The sequence below is a fragment of the Nilaparvata lugens genome, chromosome 11, assembly GCF_014356525.2.
Source record: "Nilaparvata lugens isolate BPH chromosome 11, ASM1435652v1, whole genome shotgun sequence".
Classification (NCBI taxonomy): domain Eukaryota; kingdom Metazoa; phylum Arthropoda; class Insecta; order Hemiptera; family Delphacidae; genus Nilaparvata; species Nilaparvata lugens.
In genome coordinates, this window is record NC_052514.1 from 2,907,980 (window position 1) to 2,932,780 (window position 24,801).

The following is a 24,801-nucleotide window of genomic DNA, read 5'->3' on the forward strand; positions in this document are numbered from 1 at the left end:
AAGAAGAAGAAAAGAAGAAGAAGAAGAAGACGAAGAAGAAGAAGAAGAAGAGAAGGAAGAAGAGAAGAAGAAGAAGAAGAAGACGAAGAAGAAGAAGTAGGTCAGAAGAAGAAGAAGTGCAAGTTCAGAAGGACAGAAGAAGAGAAGAGAGAAGGAGAGTGAAGGAAGAACTCAGGAGAATGGAGCAAGGAATAAGAAGGAGGAGGAAGAGAAGAAGAAGAAGAAGAAAAAGAATCGGAAGTATGTGGTGTTGGTAGAGAATAGCAGAAGGATTCAGAAGTGGACAGGAGGTGGAGGATTTGGAGAAGAAGAAAAAGTAGGAGATGAAGGAGAAGAGGAGAAGGATGGTTCGAGGAGGGAGGAGATGAAGAAATAAGCTTTGAAAGTTTACGGTGAAGTTGGAGAATAGAAGAATACAGGAGCTGTGGAGAAGGAGAAGAAGAAAATAACGAAGAGAAATGATGAGGTGGAGGAGGAGGAGGAGGAGGAGGAGGATATGAAGAAAGAAGTGAAGGGCGAGGAAGAGGAAATGAGAAGTGGGAAAATGAAGTTATCAGTAGGGGGAGAGAAGAGGATAGAGGAATAAAACATGGAAGAACAAGGTCAAAAAGAAGAAGAATAGAAGAATAGAATGGATGGGTGAAGGAAATATGAATTAAATGAGGAAAACCGGTTGTGAATGTGAAAGCAGAAGAAAGAGAAATGTAAGAGATGTAAAAGATGGAAAAGAAGAGATAAAAAATTAACTCTAGAATAAGAGAAGAAGTGTAGAGTAAAAAGAATTCAGGATTCGTATAGAACTGGGAAGTATGAAAGGGAAGGAAAAAATAAACTGAACATGAATGAAAAAACTAGAAGAGAAGCGATGAGTGGCGGAGGACAAGAGATTAAGGAGTAAAAGAAGAAAGAAGAAAATGAAAGTTAAAAAGAATGGAGAACTATTAATTTGTCTTTTTCCTAAAGGGGATGGAAGGAGTGTTAGGGGATGGAAGAGCGATAGAGAGCTTAGACAAAAAGATAAGAAGGGCACAATCGAAGAAAATTATGAGAAAACATACAAATAAGGAATATGGAAGGAAAAAGATAAAATTAAAAGAGAATATGAAGATAAATGAAGAAAGAATGTAAAATACAGTTTAATACCAAAGAAAATAATAGCATCTACACTACTAGTAGTTCTGCGAACAGTAGACCTCGCGCTCAGTTAGTTACATTGACCATTGTTATGTTTTCTCAAAAATTGATGAATAATTTATCAATGTACTAGTAGTTCTGTGAACGGTAGACCTCACACAGTATTCTCATCCACAAGTACCTGATTGAAACTATAGACCTTATGGAAATACAGCAATGGACTGGCTTCTCCACACATAATCACTTGTCAGCTGATTTATGATGAATAATTCTATTGTCTGATTTTTACTCTATAATTGGCGTATGAAGGAGGCTCCTTTTTCCTTTTATGTTATCCTTGAAATGAAAAATTTCCAAAAACCGTGTATATACGTCGACGTGCAATTTAAAAAGGAACATACCTGTCAAATTTCATGAAAATCCATAAACGCGTTTCACCGTAAATGCGCAACATAATATAAACATATAAACATTCAAACATTCAAACATTAAGAGAAATGCCAAACCGTCGACTTGAATCTTAGACCTCACTTCGCTCGGTCAATGAACAGAGTTTTTTTTATTCCACCTTAAAATAATAGCAGCTGGAATAAAGAATAGTGAAGAAAACTATGATAATTCCAATTCGCTTCTACCTCATTCTATCACTCACTCACTCTCTCACGGATTTTCTCTCTCTCGCTCTCTCAATCTAGTCTCCTTTGTATTTACCATGACAACCATAAATCAGCAGAAAACAAGAATGGACTAGATCACACAAGACATATATAATAACAGTATTGCTTATTTATAGTTATTCAGTGTGAAAGGTCACCCACAATAAAATAGATGTGTGCTGAAAAGACCATCATACTAAGCAAACAACATAAAATCACTCCAACACACCACATACATTGTCAGGTGAATAATAGAAAGATTATTAGAGAAGAAGAAGAAGTGGGAGGAGAAGAAAAAGAAGAAGTAGAAGAAGTAGGAGAAGAAGAAGAAGAAGAGGAAGAAGAAAAAGAAGGAGGAAGCGGAGAGGAAGAAAACGTAGGATGATGTGATGAAGAAAGAAGAATTGAAAGTATAGGGTGGAGGTAGAGAATAGAAGAAGAAGCGTGGAAGAGGAGAGAGCGATGAAGAAGAAGTAGGAGAAGAAGAAGTGGGAGGAGATGGAGGAAGAAGCATTGAAAGTATAGGGTGAAGGTGAAGAATAGCTGGAGAAGACAGGAGTAGACTGAAGGTAAAGGAGTTGGAGAAGGAGAAGAGGAAAAAGTAGGAGAATACAAAGAAGGAGATTACAAATAAGGAGAATAAGAAGGAGAAAAAGAAGAAGAAGGAAGAGGAGGATGATGATGAGGAGGAGGTGATGAAGAAAGATGAATTAAAAGTATTTGGTCATGGTAGAGAATAGAAGATGAAAAAGGGTGGAAGAGGAATAGAAGGAGGAGAAGAAAAAGTAAGAGAAGAAGATGAAGAAAATGAAGAAGAAGGAGAAGAAGAAGGAGGAGGAGGAGGTGGTAGTGAAGAAAGAAGCATTGAAAGTATACTAGGGTGAAGGTGAAAGAATAGAAGAAGAAGGGTGAAGGGAAGAAGAAGGAGGAGAGAAGAAGAAGGAGGAGGGAGAGAGAAGGAGAAGAAGAAGTAGGAAAAGAAAAAGAAGAAGAAAGAGGAGGATGAGGCGGTGAAGAAAAAAGAATTGAAAGCATAGGGTAAAGGTAGAGAATAGCAGAAGAATACAGGAGTAGACAGGACGTGGGAGGTAGGAGAAGGAGGAGTTGAAGAAAAAGAAGGATAAGGAGGAGAGAAGGATAAGAAGAAGAAGAAGAGGAAGAAGAAGAAGAAGAAGAAGAAGAAGAAGAAGAAGAAGAAGAAGAAGAAGAAGATAGTATTAAATGGAAAATAGTCGAGATTCGCAAGCATACTGTGAACAATATTGTTGCATAAGTTATGCGCATGCTCACATTGATTACAGTCATTCACAAAACCAACACTATAATGTACTTCCAACCATAAATTATAATCTATGAATGGATGGTACATAAATATAGTATGGTGAGTATTTGAATGGGAAGCATAATGTTATCCACAAGGAAAGCAGAAAGTTTGAAGTGAATTTCTCTGCAGACTATTGTCAAGGTGGGAGTCAATAGACCTATATATAGTGAGGTCCACGTTATAATGGCAGTGAATGAACATAGGAGAAAAACGTTGCCGATCCGCTATCTTGTCAATGCCTTCTACAGACGGTAGCTGATACAGGTTTATTGATGAATCAATTGTTCATTATTTTTTAAAATAATCAATTATATTTTTTAATAATTCCATAATGAATTTTCATAATTAAGATGGAATATTTTGTCAATCAATTATTAATTATATATTGTTAAAAATCGATCTGGCAGCGCGAGAGAGATAAAGCGAGAAAGAGATATCCGCTATCCGCTTTGTTGAATAATAGACAAGGTTAGAAATACCATAGTTTTAAATAATCGGGTAATGAATTTTCTTTATTGAGATTGGATAGTTCTTTGATTATAGTATCTTAAGTCACAAGGACGGGAAGGGCCGTTTTGCAGGCGAGAATGATGTTTCTAGTCGAGGCGTTAGCCGAGACTAGAATTTCATTGGAGCACTGCAAAAGACATTCACGTCCAAGAAACTTACACTATTTTTTGTCATAATAATATGGAAAAGAAAAATTCAGAAACAGAAAACATTACCTGCTTGTGCTGACATTACTACAAGCATTTTATAAACATAACCTAGTTTACAAGTTTCGAATCAGGAATTTCTTGATTGTAGTTGACAAAACATCCACCTGGAGCGCTAAAAGGTGGTAGTTTTGCTGTTCCAAATTCGGAACTAGGAAACATACTCGACTGTAAAGAAAACATACGATTTTATTACAGTATAGTATATGCTGTAATGAGAATCATATGTTTATTTGTTCTACAATCACCTGTTTACCGGCTTGATTCCATGGATGAAAACAGCTGAAATTGAATGACTATGACAAAAATTATATTTTCTTCATTGTTGAAGAACGATCCTACAAAGTTGCGGAGCTAGAAAAGGATGAATAGTGCTCTCTGTTTTGTCGAATGATAGACAAGGATTGTCTAAACCTCCCACATAATTGAACATCATCTTTTAGGTTATTTAGACAAATCAGATTGAAAAATAAAAATACTTGGACAATTTCCTGATATTCAGATTACCTCAGATTTGCTAGAGCTATCACCTTCCACTTCTGCTTTCGGAAGTGCTTAGTAAACAACTATTCTCATACATATATTGTTTATTTTTGTGTGTGGCGATAAATAGTGTTCGCTCCACTGGCAAAAATGTTTTTCCGGCTCTCAATCTTTTCTAGTCCTCGGCCTACGGCCTCGGACTTGAAAACCGATTTCGAGCCGGAAAAATCTGATTTTCTGCTCTAGGTGCGAAATATACTATAACATAGCGTCAATAACTCACTCTAAATACGATTAAACTCTACTAGGCATGAGCACAGGAATTGATAGGTCCGATTCTATTGAAAAACAAGAAGACTTTCTTTTTCTAAATCTTACATCTCTGACAATATTGTTGAATTAATTTATAAGTTTCACATCATAATCCATTGAAACGTGATAAATTTTACGATATTGTAAATATGCTTTCAAATATTCTTCCTCACATACTTGTTGATATGATATACAGGGTGATTCATAATTATGGTAGAATAATTTAATACGTGATAGTAGAGGTGAAAATAATAAAAAAACAAATACCCATAAACGCTTCATTAACGATGCTATACAGAGCGAAAGATTTCGCCCGGAATTCAGTTCCACTGGTGAAATACACCGATGATGAATTGTTTGGGGACTAGTTCTTGGAAAACTTATGCTGGATTCATATGGAAAAATATCTGAAAAATTGAATAAAACTAGTCTGGAAGCTGTAGTGTGAGTAGTTTTTGAGTAAAAAGTTGAAATATGCCAAAAATTGAAGTAGGAAAACACAGACTTCTACGTTTGATGCCTAATAACTTTCTTTAATGACCAGTGAACAGATAATTTTTCGCAATAAAAATTGTAGAGAATTCAATTCTGAAAAGAATCATGTAAGCTGTGATTAAACTCTAGGCATAAGCACAGGAATTGATAGGTCCGATTCCTTTCAAAAACAAGACTTTCTTTTTCTAAATCTTACATCTCTGACAATATTGTTTGATTAATTTAGATGTTTCACATCATAATTCATTAAAACGTGACAAATTTTATGATATTGTAAATATGCTATTAAATATTCTGCCTCTCTTACTTGTGGATATGATATATGTGATTCACATCCAACAATGTGAAGAAAATAATGATTTTGATAAATTTGATGAGGACTGGAGAAAATATGAGAATTTTTTTCACCAAAACTTCAAGTTCCGGATTCATACAATCTACCCACAAAATCAAGGACGAACGAGGATAAAAAAGTGTCTAAAATTGGGTGCGAAGGACGAAAGGTCCTCTTTCTCCTTCCTCCGCTACACTGTCTCTTTCTTCTTCCTCTTCTTTTTCTTCTTCTTCTTCTTCTTCTTCTTCTTCTTTTTCTTCTTCTTCTTCTTCTTCTTCTTCTTCTCATTCTTCTTCTTCTTCGTCTTCTCCCCCTTTTCCACCATCTCATCCTTCATCTTCTTTTTCTTCTTTTCCTCCTTCTTCTTCTCCCTCTTCTTCTACTACGCCGAAGGCTGATCGTGATCCTTGAACCTTGGTTCGTTCGTTGCTTGCTTTTATGGTGACCTTTCTTCTGGCTGATAATTCGACGAAAAGAATGATAATATGTGAGAATATAACTGCACACCTCATTTCAACCCCCAAGGCCATACTATAGTGGTAGTTGTGTGTGTGTGAGTGAGAAAATTGCCACAAAAGCACACTGAAATATTTATCCACTCACAGGAATGCATCGTAATTGAGTTGGGTTGTATCATAGGTTCTATATTGCCGATTCTCTGTCTTGTCTATGCCTTCTATAGACGGTAGCTGATACAAGTTTATTGATGGAATATTAACTCTTCATTCTTGTTTAACCCTTAGACTATCGAATAGGGTCTATGAAGCTTATCCCATCAAATACCAAATAATCAATTTTACCATTGGGATTATATGTCCCAATACAAAAAACACGATAAAATGAATAAAATTTAGTAAATAGCTTTGCAATTTCAATTTCACATGTTATTATTGACATTATATGAAGTTATTTACTTACTTTCTACTCAAAATGACACTGCAAATCACATTAGAACAGCTTCAAAACAAAACCAGCATCTGACACATGCATGCATGAGAGCATATAACCACAATATAACCTCAATTCACAATAATATGGCGATCAGATAGTTCTAAATAGCTGATGTATTTTACAGAATAGACCCTAGACTACCGCTGGGACTCATTACTGTGTAGTTTACATGATCTATTCACCCACTGGGATTCGATGAACTTCTATTGGGACATATTGTCCCAGTTGTAGTCTGAGGTTGGTCATTTCTGCTGGGACATATTGTCCCGTTGATAGTCTGAGGGTTTAGTTATCAATTATATTTTATTAAGCAAGAGATTATATATTTCAATAATTTAAAAATGATCTTTCATGATTAAGTTAGAATATTTTGTTAATTAATTATCAATTTCACATTGTTAAAAGACAATCTGGCAACAGAGCAAAGCGAAAAAGGGATAGCGCTATCCACTTTGTTGAATAATAGACAAGGATAGCAATACCATTGATAATTAAACACTGCCATTATATCGTGGACCTATAGCTGGTAAACCGTCTTCCGCAAGGATCTATAATTGGAAACTCGACAAACTGGAAAAAGTATATTTTTCAACAATTGAAAAATGAATTTTCATTGAGTTTGAATATTTTGTTAATCAGTAATATTTCTACATTTTCAGAAAACGATCTTGCAACGTTGTGGAGGTGGAAAAGGATAGGGCTATCTGGGTGTTGTTTAATAATAGACAAGGATAGCAATACCATTGATAATAATCAAACACTGCCATTATAACGTGGACCTCACCATAGTATACGTACAGTAGTAGTCTCCCATTCAAAAAATTTCTATAGTGAGGTCCATGTTATAATGACAGTATTTGATCAACTTTGGTTTTGCTATCCTTGTCTATCATTCGACAAAGCCGGTGGTACTATCCTTTTATAGGTCCACAACGATGCCAATTATGTTTTTGACAGTGTAGAAATATAATTTATTAATGCAGAGAATCGACATCGTTATTCTTCTATCTTTATCCACTACCATTATAACGTGGACCTCACTATAGTTTATTCATTTCTGTTCTGAAAAGTGGACTCAAATCAATTCAAGTGGATAGCATAACCTATAATGTTTATTCATTCATAACTCTACCTTCATTGTATTATTATTCATCCCTCATCATCATCACCTAGGCTTAAAATACTTCTATAAAGTCGTCTTGTAGAATAATATATAATTCACAATCACTTCTCCAAGAGTTATTATAATTCTATATTATTTGTGCAATAAGCATCAGTTTTTTCCTTTTTCACTTTGAAAAACAACCTCATTAATGAACGAAACAAGTCTCCCTGTCTTAAGTCTTCCTGCTTCTGGCTTTGAAAACACTGTGACACCTCATTCTAATTCAATTAGTCTGTGAATACATTTATTTATCAGCCACATCATTGAAACAATAGGAGAAGGTGGCTCATGCAATGTAATCAATGCATACTGAGAGATTGTCTAAGACAATAATAACTGTTTAGGTCTAGGCTATCTATTGTTCTGCTGTATCTTCTGAAATATATTGTTAGAATTTAATTACTGAAGGATCTTCATGAGGATGTCAATCGAGTCCTCATGAAGATGCCTTATTGGGAATGGTACTACTGTGTAGAAGATTGAAGGATAAATTAATTAAATCAACATTCTTGATCACATCTCTTCCTGGTTACCTTAGCTTTGTTTCTCTCTCTGTCTTTCTCACTTATTGTTCAAAATCAAATCAAATCAAATTTTTTCATTCACAATAAAAACAGTTGAGGGTCCTGCCAAACCCAAAAGTTTTTCGGCGGGTGCCCAGTTACAGGAAAAAAATGAGTTACAAAAGATAAATAAACTTAGACAAAATAAATATTACACTTCAAAGATTTTAAGTAAAAATTGGAAGAAAACTAATACAGAATGCAAAAATAAAATAAGAAATATACATAATATTTTGATACAGAATTAATAAAAAAGGGAAAAATTGTTTTACACAAGTTTAATAGTACATTTTTATCGTTGAGGCAGGCGGCAGTGACAATAAAAGGAAAATTTTAAAACTTCAGCCAGCAAAAATTTAAAAATTCTAATAATGTAAGCATATGCTGTCATTTTTTTGAACTTAACGTCTCTTAAATTATGTTCACGTTATCATCAAATCAATTTATTTTCCATTTATACAATATATACAGAGTATGAAATTACATAGTCACTGAAAAAATTACCATATAACTAAAAAAACTCAGTCATACCCTGAAGAGCATTACCAAAAATCAAATATACATGGAAAATAATCCCAAAGGTTACAAAAACCTGTTTGGGCAGAAAAAAAACTACTTAAGTAACATTATTAACTACTAACTACGTTAGTAATATTATTAGTTTTATAAATTGATTGTGCTGTTATTATTGAGATACAACATTACATCCTTCTTAGAGTAATCACGAATATTTGGAGGTAGTCTGTTAAATAAGTAGGGAATTACATAATGTAGGGATCTTCTACCATAAATATTATTGAATCTGGGTACTACATATATTGACGGAGATCTTAAATTGTAGGGTGAGAGAGGAGCAAGGATTCTATAGTATAAATTTTCTTTGTGGAGTATTACAATTTTGAAAAGATAGAAATGTTTGGGCGGTAAGGTATGATAGAATATTTGTAAGCTACGTGGGTTGTATGGATCAATATTATTAACATAAGGAACTCTGGTAGTTATACATTTTAATGTACTTAATTGTATTCGTTCAACTCTAGATAAAAGATAATCGGCTGCACTTCCCCATGATTCAATGCCATATCTAACTATTGGTTCCATCAAGGACTTATAAATCAGATATAAGCAGTCAGGGGTGATATTTTTATGCAAATAAAAGACTTTTGCATTAAACGCTTGACGTTTTTTTGAAATGTAGTCTATGTGAGGACACCATCTCAGGCTGCTATCGATTATAATGCTAAGGTAACGGGTACTATTTACTAAAGTAAGAGACAGACAAGTGCAGATCTGAGAAACATTATGATGTTCACATCATCTCATCTTTGTTCTCCATTTTTTGGCTGCGTCTAAAGCAGTTCATGTTATATTCATGTATTCTTGTTCAAACTGAATAGGCCTAGATGATAGTATTATTTTCTGAATCACCAATATTTCATCAGGCTATAGTTTAATGCCTTATAACTCAAGAAGGAGAGTGAATTTTGGGAATGTGATGTCATATTATTGTACCTCTTGTCAATCAGTCCTGAGTGTTTGAGCGATTTTAATTTCCGACCATTTTTGCAAAAAAAATCCATTATGGATTCAACAGGAATTCATTAGAAATGCAAATCTCCCAGATTTGGTTGTTATTCGAGCTATGGATAGAGGTTGACATGGATAGTGTTGTGCTATAATATTAGACATTTCACTACAATACATGGTAAGTTATCCACTGAAACATAGAATCTTACCTCTTCTCTCATATCAGAAAAATCACTCATCTTCAAAGACTTATAACTGACTAGCCGTCAGGCTCGTTTCGCTCGCCATATCCGTCTAGCCAGGGGGCTTCGCCCCCTGGACCCCCGACTGGATCGTCCAAGAATGAGATCAGCAGGCTCGCTTCGCTCGCCTGCATTTTTATCATACGTTAGGACGATCCAGTCGGGGGTCCAGACTAAACTTCTGGCTAAACGGATATGGCGAGCGAAGCGAGCCTGACGGCTAGTAATATAAAATTCCCAGGAATAGCTCTGATTGAAATAGCAGTGCCCAATCAATTTTTCCGCGATAAATGCATTTCAATCTTCAACTTGGTGCCAACCTAACAAAGTCAACTCAACTTAATGGCAACCTGACAAAATTATTAATTTAGTTACCAGTTAACAACTGTTTCGAAGAGGTACTCTTTCTAGATTATAGTTCTATATTAACATATGGTATGGCCTTATTTCAATCATAATTAAGACAATAAGAAGAATATTCATGCTAAAAGACGAACTTTAAACCCTTAAAAACCACCCTTAGAGTTTAAATATTGCCAAAAGATTTCTTAGTGCGCCTCTAAAGGGCCAACTACCAAATTTGAACGTTTTTGGTCCGGTAGATTTTTAGTTCTGCGAGTGAGTGAGTCAGTCAGTCAATCAGCGAGTGAGTGCCATTTAGCTTTTACATATATAGATAGAGCTCAATACCAATGTGATAGTTTGCGTATACCACCACAGAATCAAGATTTAAGTTTATTTCGTTTTTGATACCTGTTAGCTACTTCAGAGCTTCAATAATTACCGAATATGAACTACATTGTTTCTACACAATGTTTCAGCCTACCCTTGTTCACTGTCCAATAAAATTAACTCAAAAGCTCAACTCACACTTACGCGACTCAGGTCGAGAAGAGAAGAGACTCTAGTGGAGAGCATGAGTTTCCAAATGGTGACACTCAGACCAGCCGATTCTAATCTCCGCGACGTCACCATTTGAAATAAATGCTCTCGACTAGAGTCGAGTCTCTTCTCGACTTGAGTCGCGCAAGTGTGAGTTGAGCCTAATTCGACTGTCAGATCAAATAATTCGATGAGTGATGTAGATCCAATAATGTAGCAACTATCATTTTTCCAAATGTGATAGAAACACAGGTCACTTTCTAAACCTTAATTTCACGTCTATATGTAATTTCATCAGTTCCTATCTCATCCCTATAATTTAAATCTCAATGAGATACCTCCATATTTGACCATAGATAAGCTGTCAGATTCTAGACATCACCTTATCAGTTCAAATCCAAGATTCAAATCAGATTTAGAATTAATGGACTCTTGATTGTACGAACCAAGTGGTAGATTATAATTCAACAACTAACCTGTAAGGCTTGTGCTTCAGTTGATACGCTAATTTCCTGTAATCACCTACTAAATTTGATAGAAATGTCCTAGTTGAGGTTTAGGATTTCTTGGTTCATGGTTATCCTTTAAGGCATTAAGTAGAAGCTCACGATATTTAACTGACTTTATATTTCATAGTGTTGAAACAGCTTCACTATCTAAACTAGAGATCTAATCTGGAATTAAGAGTTAGTATAACTTGTTTCTTACACCTACCTATTCAAGGCACTAGTCCTAGTAACTCACTTAGTTTTAACCAATATTGATTAAACATCAACATGAAAGAATAAGTGCCGGTTGCACAAAAGCTGGTTAAATTTTAACTGTGATTAGAATTTCCAACCATGAGAAGCCGTCTTAGATGGAGAGCTTATCATATCCTTTTCAAGTAGCTCCACATTCTACACCAATATAAACTCAATTTATCTTGATTTACAAAACATCAGGCAAATAGGTAGCAATTTCCTACAAGCAGCTCACTTACATTACCAGTCTCACTTTAAACTGTTGGAATTGATTGAATGCTGCCCATTGATGTAATTTTAGAAGAATGTTAACAGTTTACAATGGATATCACTATGAAATCACTCCAACCACAATCTCATTCTAATCAGTTTAGCATCACGACTTCTTATTTGACAAATCACTGTCTGGCACCTATAGTGAGTTCCACGTTATAAAGGCAGTGTTTGACAATGCTATTGCTATCCTTGTCTATCATTCAACAAAGTGGATTGCGCTATCTCTTTCACGCCTTGCTCTGTTGCCGGATCGTCTTTTAACAATGTACAACTGAAAATTAATTGAAAAAATATTTCATATTAATACGAAATTATTGAAAAATATAATTTCTTGCTTAATAAAATATAATTGATTATTTTAAACGGAAATTAACAGTTAATATCACATCAATAAACTGGAATCAGCTACTGTCATTGAAGGCATTGACAAGACAGAGGATCGGCAACGTTTTTCTCTACTGCCATTGAAACGTAGAGCACACTATATGAGGGAATATAGAATTTTCATAATTAAGATGAAATATTTTGTTAATTAATTTATTGCTTCTACATAGTTTAAAGACGATCTGGCAACAGAGCAAAGCGAGAAAGAGATAGCGCTATCCGCTTTGTTGAATGATAGACAAGGATAGTGATACCATTGCTAATCAAACACTGCCATGCAAGATTCGAGATTAAAGATTTCTATATTGCAGAAAACATTTGTACAAATGCGTAGCATTTTCATAAATCATCCATGATAAATACAAAGTACTGTATTCACATTCAAATGAATAAAAATTCAAACACAAGCATTCAAACAGTTAAGAAAAGTCCTCCTTTCTATATGGACAAATTTCCATTAAAACCTTTTTTATGGTTCCTCCCCTTAAAATTACCCATTTATTGCAAAAAACATTTGTACAAATGCGTTGCATTTTCATAAATCATCCATGATAAATACAAAGAACTGTATTCACATTCAAATGAATAAAAATTCAAACACAAGCATTCAAACAGTTAAGAAAAGTCCTCCTTTCTATATGGACAAATTTCCATTAAAACCTTTTTTATGGTTCCTCCCCTTAAAATTACCCATTTACTGCAGAAAACATTTGTACAAATGCGTAGCATTTTCATAAATCATCCATGATAAATACAAAGTACTGTATTCACATTCAAATGAATAAAAATTCAAACACAAGCATACAAACAGTTAAGAAAACTCCTCCTTCCTATATGAAGATATTTCCATTAAAACCTTTTTTATGGTTCCTCCCCTAAAATTACCCATTCACTGCAGAAAACATTTGTACAAATGCGTAGCATTTTCATAAATCATCCATGATGAATAAAAAGTATTTATAAAAATAAATAAAAATTCAAACCCAAGCATACAAACAGTTAAGAAAACTCCCCCTTTCTATAAGGACAAATTCCCATTGAAACCTTTTTCATTGTTCTCTTAAAATTACCCACTTCTAGCTCCTTCAAATGTGCAGGAAGCTTAAATATTATAAGCTCTAATACCAAACTTCTCACGATAACGTGGACCTCACTATAGAATTTTTCTCTGCTATTGAATAGTACATGTTTTTTGTACTTGAGCTCCACTATACATGTTCTGTGGTAAATCACTACAAGTATGTATAACACACATACGTCAAAAATAACCTAGCCAGAAATGTGTGTTAGAGTGAGGGTTGGGGGAAATATACCACCACATTCCCAGCCATCAATCTTTGGGCATTTAGTGGCCGGTTGATGTTATTATTGCATTATGAATTGCCCACTGCATGGAATGCTCCATCATTTAAAACCTAATGATTTCTAGGCCTAGGGCCACAGCCATAGATCTTATAATGTGATGATGATTTATCGACAGACATGCTGTCCTAGCCAATCTTCTTCTTCTCCTGACTTCTTCTTCTTCTTCTTCTTCTTCTTCTTCTTCTTATTCTTCTTCTTCATCTTTTTCAGTATTATTTCTTCATCTTTCACCTCTCATCTTCCAAACAGGATTAGACCTACCTTCCAATCTCTACACACATTTTATAAATAGTATGTGTTTATAAGTAATATTCACTTCAAATGTTGGCATTCCTTGAAAATCTGGTGTGGTACACTCACACAACTTTCCTTGCTCATTGATCTATAAGCCTCATTCTTAAACGAGGATAATTTGGGGCAATAACATTATGCCGATTGGCGGCTAAATAATTAAAACTACGATTATACTATTGTGATTGTGTTCAGAGTACATTTTCCTTTGTTTGAATTATGAAATTTGAGGATTTTTTGAAAGTTGTCAAAACAGCTGTTCTACGAATAAAATATCGACATGTTTTCTTTTGGATAAACTGCTCTACCTACCTACCTCATGCACGAGAAGGAGGTTACAAAGTAAATTTTTCAAGGATGGTGTGGACCCCTTGTTGATTTCTCAGGGAGGAGACTCATGCCTGTTGATAGAGCTGATATATAAAAAAAAAATATATATATATATATATATATAGAGAGAGAGAGAGAGAGAGAGAGAGAGAGAGAGCTGATACAGGGTATGAATTTGAAAAAAAATCGGTCAAGTCATTTTTGAGAAAATCGTGATAGAAATTTAACAAAATTCATTCTTCTCAGGGATATTACGGAGCTCCTGCAATTTTTCCAGAAATGAGACTCATGTCAGTTGATAGGGCTTCTAGCTATCAGGGTTGATAGAGTTGATAGCTATCTAGGGTATAAATTTGAAGAAAATCGTTAGAGCCGTTTTCGAGAAAACCGTGAAAAACATGGTTTTTAGCCATTATCCGCCATTTTGAATTGAATTTTATTGAATTTCTTATTGTCGGATCCTCATGGTATAAGGACCTTAAGTTCAAAATTTCAAGTCAATCGGTTAATTAGGAATTGAGTTATCGTGTTCACAGACACACACACACACAGACCAACACCCAAAAATCATGTTTTTGCACTCAGGGGACCTTGAAACGTATAGAAAACATGAAATTAGTGTACCTTAATTTTTTTGGAAAGCAATACTTTCCTTACCTATGGTAATAGGGCAAGGAAAGTAATGAACCGTATAGAAAACATGAAATTAATGTAACTTAAATTTTTTTGGATAGCAATACTTTCCTTACCTATGGTAATAGGGCAAGAAAAGTAAAAATAACAGTATTGTTCCTCCTTCAACAAATGCTGTCACATTCAAGAGGATCTCCATCTCACTTTACAAATGCAATTCAATATCAAATCCAGAACACGTCTATTTTCTTGTGATAACTCAATGTAGGTACTAGAAGGCTAGAGGAAGATGTTAGATAACTTGGGAAATGTTTTTAAAACTTGTTAACTATTAAAAACGTCAGGAAATAAGAATGTTGGTGAGACAGGAACAATGTAGGCTATTTGATGAATAGATAATTGAAGTAGAATCAATAAATATTCAATTGTTAGCTTACAAACAACCATATAGGCTAAAAACGTATATTATATGAACAAAATTCAAGAAAGGCTAGTCAATATGTCTCAATTTTCACTCTCCTTGCCCTATTATCATGGGTAAAGGAAGTATTGCTTTCCGAAAAAAATTAAGGTACCCCAATTTCTAAATTTCTATACGTTTCAAGGTCCCCTGAGTCCAATAAGTGGTTTTTGGGTATTGGTCTGTATGTGTATAAGTGTATGAATGTCTGTGTACACGATATCTCATCTGCCAATTAACGGAATGACTTGGAATTTGGAACTTACACTATAAGGATCCGACACGAACACTTCGATCAAACGCGATTCAAGATGACGGCTAAAATGGCGAAAATGTTGTCAAAAACAGGGTTTTTCGCGATTTTCTCGAAAACGGCTCCAACGATTTTGATTAACGTTATACCTAAAATAGTCATCGATAAGCTCTATCACAAGCACTGCCACAAGTCTCATAACTGTAAACATTTCAGGAGCTCCACCCCATTTATGCAAAGTTTGATTTTAGATTTCCAAATATCAGGCTTCAAATACGATTTAAACGAAAAATTCCAAGTGGAAAAGATCGAGCATGAAAATCTCTACAATTTATGTCCAGTAACATTTTCACCTAATATTGAAAATAAGCTTGAAATTCGATAAAATGAGTGATTATTCAAATGCAAACTTAATGAGAGAGGCAACTGTTGATTCCAATGTACCAAGAATGTATTCTAGGTACCTTGGTTGATTCTATTAAATCATTCACTGGAAGAGATCCAGTGAATTTTTGATTATTGATTGATCTCGTCAGCTGATTGATCATGTTATTTAGTTGTAGTCTGAGGTCTTTTTAGATTTGTTCATGTGTCTTCTCCAGATTTCGTAACACTAATTTATCAAGAGGGATTAGGATTAGAGTCTTTTCTGACCTGAATCTTGTTGTCATTGAAGATTTATTCATTAATTCCCATTCATCCCAGAATACTCAATGAATGTACCGAGTCCTTCACAATCTTCTTACACACTACAATAATTCACTTTCACTAGATTCCAAGGATGAAAATAAGATGAAAAAGAAAAGCAGAGCATGAAGAAGAGAAACGCTAAATATAAAAGACAAGAATAGTGAATGGAAAGATACGAGTTGAATGAAAAGCTCTTGTGATTTGATAGAGAACTACATAAGAGTTCTCTATTGGCAAAAACAGTGAATAAAATATATTCAGGTCAGTATATGCTAATACGTTAGACTGCTTTGTGCTCTACATTGATTTAATTCTGTATGAAGCTATACTACAAAAATTTCAATGGTACACTATACTCTGAAGTGGAACACTGCTTACGGTTTTAATAATTATTATTCAACGAAAATTTATTCATTTATTTATTCATTCGTTGACAGAATCACAAATCATATAAATATGATTAGGAAGGAACAACAGGCTTGGCCCAAATCTATTCCATTCCCAAATTTTGATAAATTAATAAAATGTCCAAAAAATAGGTTATGTTTCTACTGTAAAACGTACAAGTTCAATTTTCGTCCAAAAATATATGTAAGCTAAACATTTTGAATTTAGAGAAATTAAAACACCAAACTATATTCGAATATAGCACTTAATTATCACTTCATATTGAATTAATCAAGTTATTTTGTAACATTTTGAACCCAAAAATACACACAACTTCTCTCACTAAGCAATAGCTGTTATTCATTTATCCAATTAAATGCTGTGATTCACCCCGAAGAATAAATAAATTCTGCTACTGCAAATATTGATAACAAGGCAAACAGCTAGATGGAAATTCGAAATAATTTTTGAATAGTAGCGCTCATCGAATTTCCATCTAGCTGTTTACCCTGTTGTCAATATTTGCAGTAGCAGAAGTCTTCGGGGTGAATTACAGCATTTAATTGGATTCTCTTTAATAGTAATTATTAATTCATTTGCATTTGAAGCATTTCAATATCTCAGTAATTTGTGTTTGTTATTTGTGTTTCAGACGTTGATTTTTGTTAGTTAGAGATTAGGGCTGCTACAGTTCTATAGAGAGCTCCACGTTATTATGACAGTATTTTTGATTAATATTGGTGTTGCTATCCTTGTCTATCATTCGACAAAGCAGTAAATCTAGAAACTAGTTATTTTTTGTGTTTCAGACGTTGATATTTGAAATGTACGTAGTTCTTATTTATAATCAACTTTTTTCTAACTATCTTATCTTCTTTTAAGCAACTTCTTTCTGTTTTCTTAATCAAGCTTATCTTAATTTTGAATATCAAGTTCTTATTTCTAAAACAGTTTTTTTCTCTAGGCAACTATTTTCTGTTTTCTCTATCTAGTTTTGTTTTGCTTTTTGATTTTAAGTTCTTAATAATATTATTTCTAAATCATTTGTGTCATACTTTTTGTGTAAATGAGATTTGTTTTGGCGTTTATCTGTAAACCTCTTCGAGTTGTACTTTTTTTCATGTAATGTATTCTCAATAAATAAATAAATAATTTCCATCTGTAGCTCACGGTTTTCTCTGTTAGTGGAAGAAATTACTGATATGGTACTGAAGAATTTATAAAAAAGGTCATTTGAAGTGAAATATGAATGATGTATATCAAATAAAGTAGAATGCTGCAAATACCAACGGATAAGCACCAGAAGGAGAAGATTTGATAAAGATTACACGATGCCAAATACATTAATGGGAGTCAATTAAATTCATTTTTGAAACTGTTATTACAACAGTAATCCTCATAACATCTCAGTTACATAGAAATAGAGAGCGTTTCCATAAATACATTGATGCAAATTTCAGAGTTGGTATTATTCAAATTATCTATCCAATACTCCGCTCCAATAAAAGCAAAAGCTTCAATTTTATGACCCGGTCTCTTGGACACTTATTAAATCTGATGGAGTATAGAATCTATATTGAATTTATAGGTGTAATATTATGGTGCACTTATTATTTGATTCCATATGATTCAAACAATGCTTTAGAAACCGAGCCTGTAATATTAAAATTATCCATACAAAGATGAGAAAAATCTGTACTAGATAAATCTATTGAAATCCAAATCTATTGATTTGCCTATGAATACTATGCTAGTTAGTTGATTTGTTGACTATATGCTATGGCTTTATAGAACAAGAATAAGTTACAATGAAAACTATTATAATTATGAATTCTACATAAATAAAATATAAATCTCAGTACCCTTCTAAATTATTTTATCACAACATGTTTTATGCATTGATGCCATTTATATTTAAAAAGTAGCCCTAAAGAAAAAATACAATATGAATTCGATAATATAATCATATTTATATGATTTGTTATTGTATCCACTTATAAATAAATAAATAAATAAATAAATAAATAAATAATAATCATATACTATTGTTATCTCATTGACTCTGATTCAAACTGAAATCATTACCCACAATGATTCTTCAAAAAAAGGTGATAATATGATATTATGATCAATTGAAGGTGAAAATACCACACCCAGCCTAGAATCGAACCCGGAACCAACAAACTAACGTCTTTGTTACCACCTTCACTAATAAAACAACCTTACACTTCTCAGATAACGCCAAACTGCGCAAATCATTCATAAAAAACATACTGAAGCTCATTTATTATGAACTGGTAATATGAAAAGGCTATAAGAATAAAAATAAGGAACAAGATAGATTATGCCTTATTAAGACTATTTACATAATAAGGCTGTTAAAATCAGCCGAAACCACAAAATTGAGACATTTGGTCAATTATAATACACTCTATGAACACACAACACAAAGTGACGACCAAAATGAATTATTCATTCCGATGGATGCATGAATCGACAGCGCTATTTTTATCTGAGAACTCGCTTTCAAGATGCCGAATCATTATTTGTTTGTGTCGGGAGACTAAGTCTTGTTATAGTGCTAGTGTTAGATTAACTTTAAAATTGGCACCATCGATTATATAAATGTGTTATTATAGTGGGGTCCACGGTATAATGGCAGTGGAGAAAGATAGGAAATCAACGTTCCCGATCCTCTGTCTTGTCAATACCTTCTATAGACCGTAGCTGATACAGATTTATTGATGTAATAGTAACTGTTCATTCTCGTTTGAAATAATCAATTTTATCAAGTTAGAATAGTTATTTGTGCAATTAGTGCGCAAAGTGACAGTTTGCTGCACCGAACTTTGCGCACGTATTTCATATTAAATATTTCCTACAGTTACCATTGAATATGAGAAGTGGTTGATTATGGGTGAAATGATGGCTGAAATTCGCCAAATTTTTGTCTGCATAATTTTGTTATTGATAACAACTTTAATTTATTTTAAACTTGATAATCCAATTGAAAATTTATAATAGATAATTTATTCAAATTAGAAATAAAATTAATCCAATTAATTTGAAAATTTGTATAATTTTGTTTGAATCTTAATTCCGAAATGCTTTTACAACCAATCAATTTATGAATGGAAAAAATATTATTTGAAATGATGAATTATTAATAATATTCAAAATGTATAAAATGAGTTCTCATTTTTATTTTTTTGAAAATCAGAAAAAATATAGATAGAACAAATTCGCTTTCAAAATACACGCCAACAATATCAACAGCTGATTAGGATGGCTGCAAGATAATACGCAAAGTATTAAGAGTATGCAAAGTGATACTTTGCGCACTGGAGCGGAAAAGTGATTCTTTGCGTTCTGTAATGGTCACTTTGCAGGAATGATCACTTTTCAAGGAGCCTGTAAGAAAATTCTATTTTCCAGTAATTTCATAATGAATTTTTATGAATAAGATGGAATACTTGTTAATTATTATTAGTTCTACATTGTTGAAAGACGGTCTGGCAACAGAGCAAAGTGAGAAAGAGATAGCGCTATCTACTTTGTTGAATGAAAGACTAGGATAACAACACCAATGTCAATCAAATACTGCCATTATAACCTGGACCTCACTACAGACAAAATTAGAACTTAGTCACTTGTTTGTTTTGGGAAAGGATTTGCACAGATTTATCAGCGATGCTTAATTGGAGCGGAAAAAGGACAAAGGACGAAAGTGTGCGTCCTTGCTGCATAAATCCTTGCCAGGATACATTTTCCTGGGTCGGCTGCTTTGATCTGTCAAATCGCTGCCAAATTTATTTATTTATTCGATACATTTCGGAAGGCCGCAGCTAATGAGTTGAATACAGGAGATAACATGCTGGTCACACTTGTTTTGTTACAGTGAGGTCCACGTTATAATGGCAGTGTTTGAATAGCAATGATTTTGCTATCCTTGTCTATCATTCAACAAAGCGGATAGCACTATCTCTTTCTCGCTTTGCTCTGTTGCCAGAGCGTCTTTCAACAATGTAGAATTGATAATACATTAACAAAATATTTCATCTTAATCATGAAAATTTATTATGACATTTTTGAAAAACATAATTTCTTGCTGAATGAAACATAATTGATTATTTTAAACGAGAATGAACAGTTAATATTACATCAATAAACCTGTATCAGCTACCGTCTATAAAAGGCGTTGACAAGACAGAGGATCGGCAACGTTGCTCTCCAATCTCTCTCCACTGCCATTATAACGTGGACCTCAATATAGTAAAATTTACTTTAGATTGTCAGCATTGGTTTTATGGGCAGCATTAAAGTTTTATATGTGTAGTGCTGCCAAGAGTGAATGCCTCTGTAGCACGTGCTCAGAATGTCTTCCTGGATGACTAATTTTCGAAAAAAACAGAAGCTGAAAATTGATTAATGGTGTTGAATGTGTGATCTCCTCTAATTTTGGACTTCCTTCTCAACTCAGACCCCAGAAAAACGTCTAGAGATTGATCCAAATTATTTATTACAATCTCAAGATTGAATGGTAACATTTTCAAAATTATTATTCTTTATTGATTCATAGAATAAGTGCATCATCAAAATTATAGGAAGAGGAAAAATAAGGTAACCTTGTGCTATTCCTCTCCCAAATTTAGATAAGGTTACACATAGTACAAAATAGGTTAAGTCTTGTAGTTGTTCACTTCACAAAATTTTCTGTCCTTAATTATTTTTATAAAGTAGATTTTTGAAACAAGATGCTTCAAAACCAAACATAAAGATATTATTATCATCATTATGGTACCATTATAATTGTCATGTTCATTGCATCTACTGGCCTCTCATCTTGTGAGGGGTATGTTTGGATTTATCAAGAAGATATCGAGCAAGAACTAATTAATAACTTGAAAAACTGAAAACTTGACCTATTGGAATCTTGAAGAATTTAAAATAGGCCTATAACCATCCTCGGTTAATTGAGAATTTTGATGCATAATTCCAAGTTAATCAGTTGAGTAAGTCAGACGTGATGGTGCGTCATTCGTGAATTTTGAATGGAAAAGACTAAGAAATTGTTAAAAACCACAGATTTATTGAAAGACCGGTTTCGGTTATTACATCATTGTCAAAGGTGTTATCAGAGATTGACAATGGTGTAATAACCGAGACCGGTCTTTCTAAGTATCAATAAATCTGTGGTTTTTGACAATTTCTTAGTCTTTTCCATTCAAAATTCACGAATGACGCACCATCACGTCTGACTTACTCAACTGATTAACTTGAAATTATGCATAAAGATTCTCAATTAACCGAGGATGGTTATAGGCCTATTTTAAACTCTTCAAGAATTTGATAAAATAATTTTGATATGAATAATTACCACAATATCAACTTCTCAACTACACAAGAAGTCTTTCGTGAATTTCATATCCCCTAAGTGTATAAGCCATTTCTTTCCTTATATCAAGAGATCTATAAAGATATATGTTTCAGTTTAAGATTGACTATCAAGTTTATTAACTATTTCTAACTTCAATCTACAATCTATAATGAAGGAAAGATATTATAATGAAGGCTTATACACGTAGGGGATAGGAAATTCACGAATGACGCAACATCACGTCCGACTTACCCAACTGATTAACTTGAAATTTTGCATAATAGATTCTTAATTCACCGAGGATGGTATTGGCCTATTCTAGAGTCTTCAAGATTCCAGTTGGTCCAGTTTTCAGTTTTTCAAGTTATTAATATTAGTCACTCGCTCGAAAATAAGACATGAGATTTCAATAGAATACCTGACAAAATTTGAGTGAAATTACGAGCGATTTCTCCAGCGCAGGGGCTTATAGTTGTTGAGTCTGTTGAGCAAACAAACTATTAAGATTCAGTCCCAGTTGCAGAAAAACTTTAAATTTTAATAATGATTAAATTCGAGGAGAGCCAATCGGGAAGAGTTTTTCTGAGATAATAGCTTCTCAGATTGATTCTCATGGCATTTAATCGGGATTAAAAATTAACAGACTTTTGTGAAACCTTTTTGTGTAGTTGAGGAGTTGATATTGTGGTAATTATTCATATTGAATGAAAAAGACTAAGAAATTGTCATAAACTACAGATCTGTGGTTTTTGACAATTTCTTAGTCTATCTCATTCAATTTTGTGAAACCGGTTGTTAGAATTTAAAACTTTTCACAAGACTACCTCATCACAATCAACTGGCCTATAACTGCATGTTTTTGAGTCTGGATTTTTGAAAGCACTTTTCTATCTTCTGCTGCAAACATATCTCTTTATTCTATGCAAAACTCAGACACAAATCCAGTTTAATTTTCACATCTTTCTCAATTTAATTAATATGGCATCAGCCTCGCAGATTACAACTTCTCAGAATGAACTGTCAGACGAAATATAATCAAGTTAATAGATTCAAACTGAGTCAAGAGTCACCCTTTCAGTGCAGCTCGAGTCTAAATCAATTAACTGAGGTGTTTTCTAGTGTAATTATAAATTATTATGATTGACATACATTCATTGAGTCAGGTGTTTCCTTTAGTGAGGTCCACGTTATAATGGCAGTGTTTGATTAACATTGGTATAGTTATCCTTGTCTATCATTCAACAAAGCGGATAGCGCTATTTCTTTCTCACTTTGCTCTGTTGCCAGATCGTCTTTTAACAATGTGGAAATGATAATTAATTGACAAAATATTCCATCTTAGTTATGTAAATTCATTATGAAATTATTGAAATATATGATTTCTTGCTTAATAAAATACAATTTATTTTTTACATTCAACAAAGTGGAAAGCGCTATTTCTCTCTCGCTTTGCTCTGTTGCCAGATCGTCTTCTAACAATGTAGAAATGATAATTAATTAACCAAATATTTCATCGCAATCGTGAAAATTTATTATTAAATTATTGAAAATTATAATATATTGCTTAATAAAAAATATAATTGATTATTTCAAACGAGAATGAACAGTTAATATCACATCGATAAACCTGTATCAGCTACCGTCTATAGAAGGCATTGACAAGACAGAGGATCAGCAACGTTGTTCTTCTATCTTTCTCCACTGCCATTATAACGTGGACCTCACTGTAGGGGGATTATGAATATTATTATGATCAATCAATCAATCAATCATTTATTTCTTTCCAAAACATACATGAAATGTATGTACATGAAAAAGTCAAAAACTAAAAACTAACTTAAAGCTAAAGAGAAATTAGTGACTGTATAAAATTCATTTTTTACAGAAAACTCTACAGTAAGAGATGATGGGCATCTCTCTTGCACCCATTGGACAACTTTGATATTATCTGATATCAACTCATCAAAAATGTCATGTCAGAAGATAACAGCATATTTCCAAAGTTGTAGTAGGAAATTGATTTAAGTATTAGAATTTAAATTGGTGATAACTGAAAACATGTTATACGTGAGTTTTATAAGAGTTTCAAGCCAATATTTAGTGGGTTACGGCAGAGAAAACGGTTACTGGGCGGAGAGATTGTTTATTGTATGATTTAAAGTTAAGCCTAAGTGATGATTATGCAGAATTATTTCAAGAATCTGAAGAGGATACTAGGTAGGTACATACCATATAGTGAGGTCCATTTTATAATCACAGTAGTGGAGGATATAGGAGTACAGCGTTGTCACTTCTCTGCCTTGCCACTGTCTTCTATAGAGGATAGCTGATGTAATATCGTCAGTGTAATATGGGAGAGCAGCGTTGCCGATTCTATGCCTTGGTACTGCCTTCTGAGAGGAAAGCTGATACCAGTATATCTGATGTAATATCAACTGTTCATTATTGTTTGAAATGATCAAATAATTGTATTTCATTCATCAAGAAATAGTATATTTCGCACCCAGAGCAGAAAATCATATTTTCCCACAGATACCTTGAAAAGTGACCATTTGTGCACTGATTGAAGGCCGCAAAGAATCACTTTTCCGCACTAGTGCGCAAAGTGAGTACTTTGCGTACTCAAGATTTGCAGCATGACAATGCAAAATAGTTAGTAGGTTATATGTAGCACCAGTGCAGCAAAATCAAAATTAAGTTGGTAATACTCATAGTGAGGTTTACGTTATAATGGCAGTGGAGAACAGTGTTGCCTTGCCATTATGTGCCGCCTTCATTTTAGTCATTTCAATGCTTACATAACATAAACCCCCTTCAAGCAGTCACAT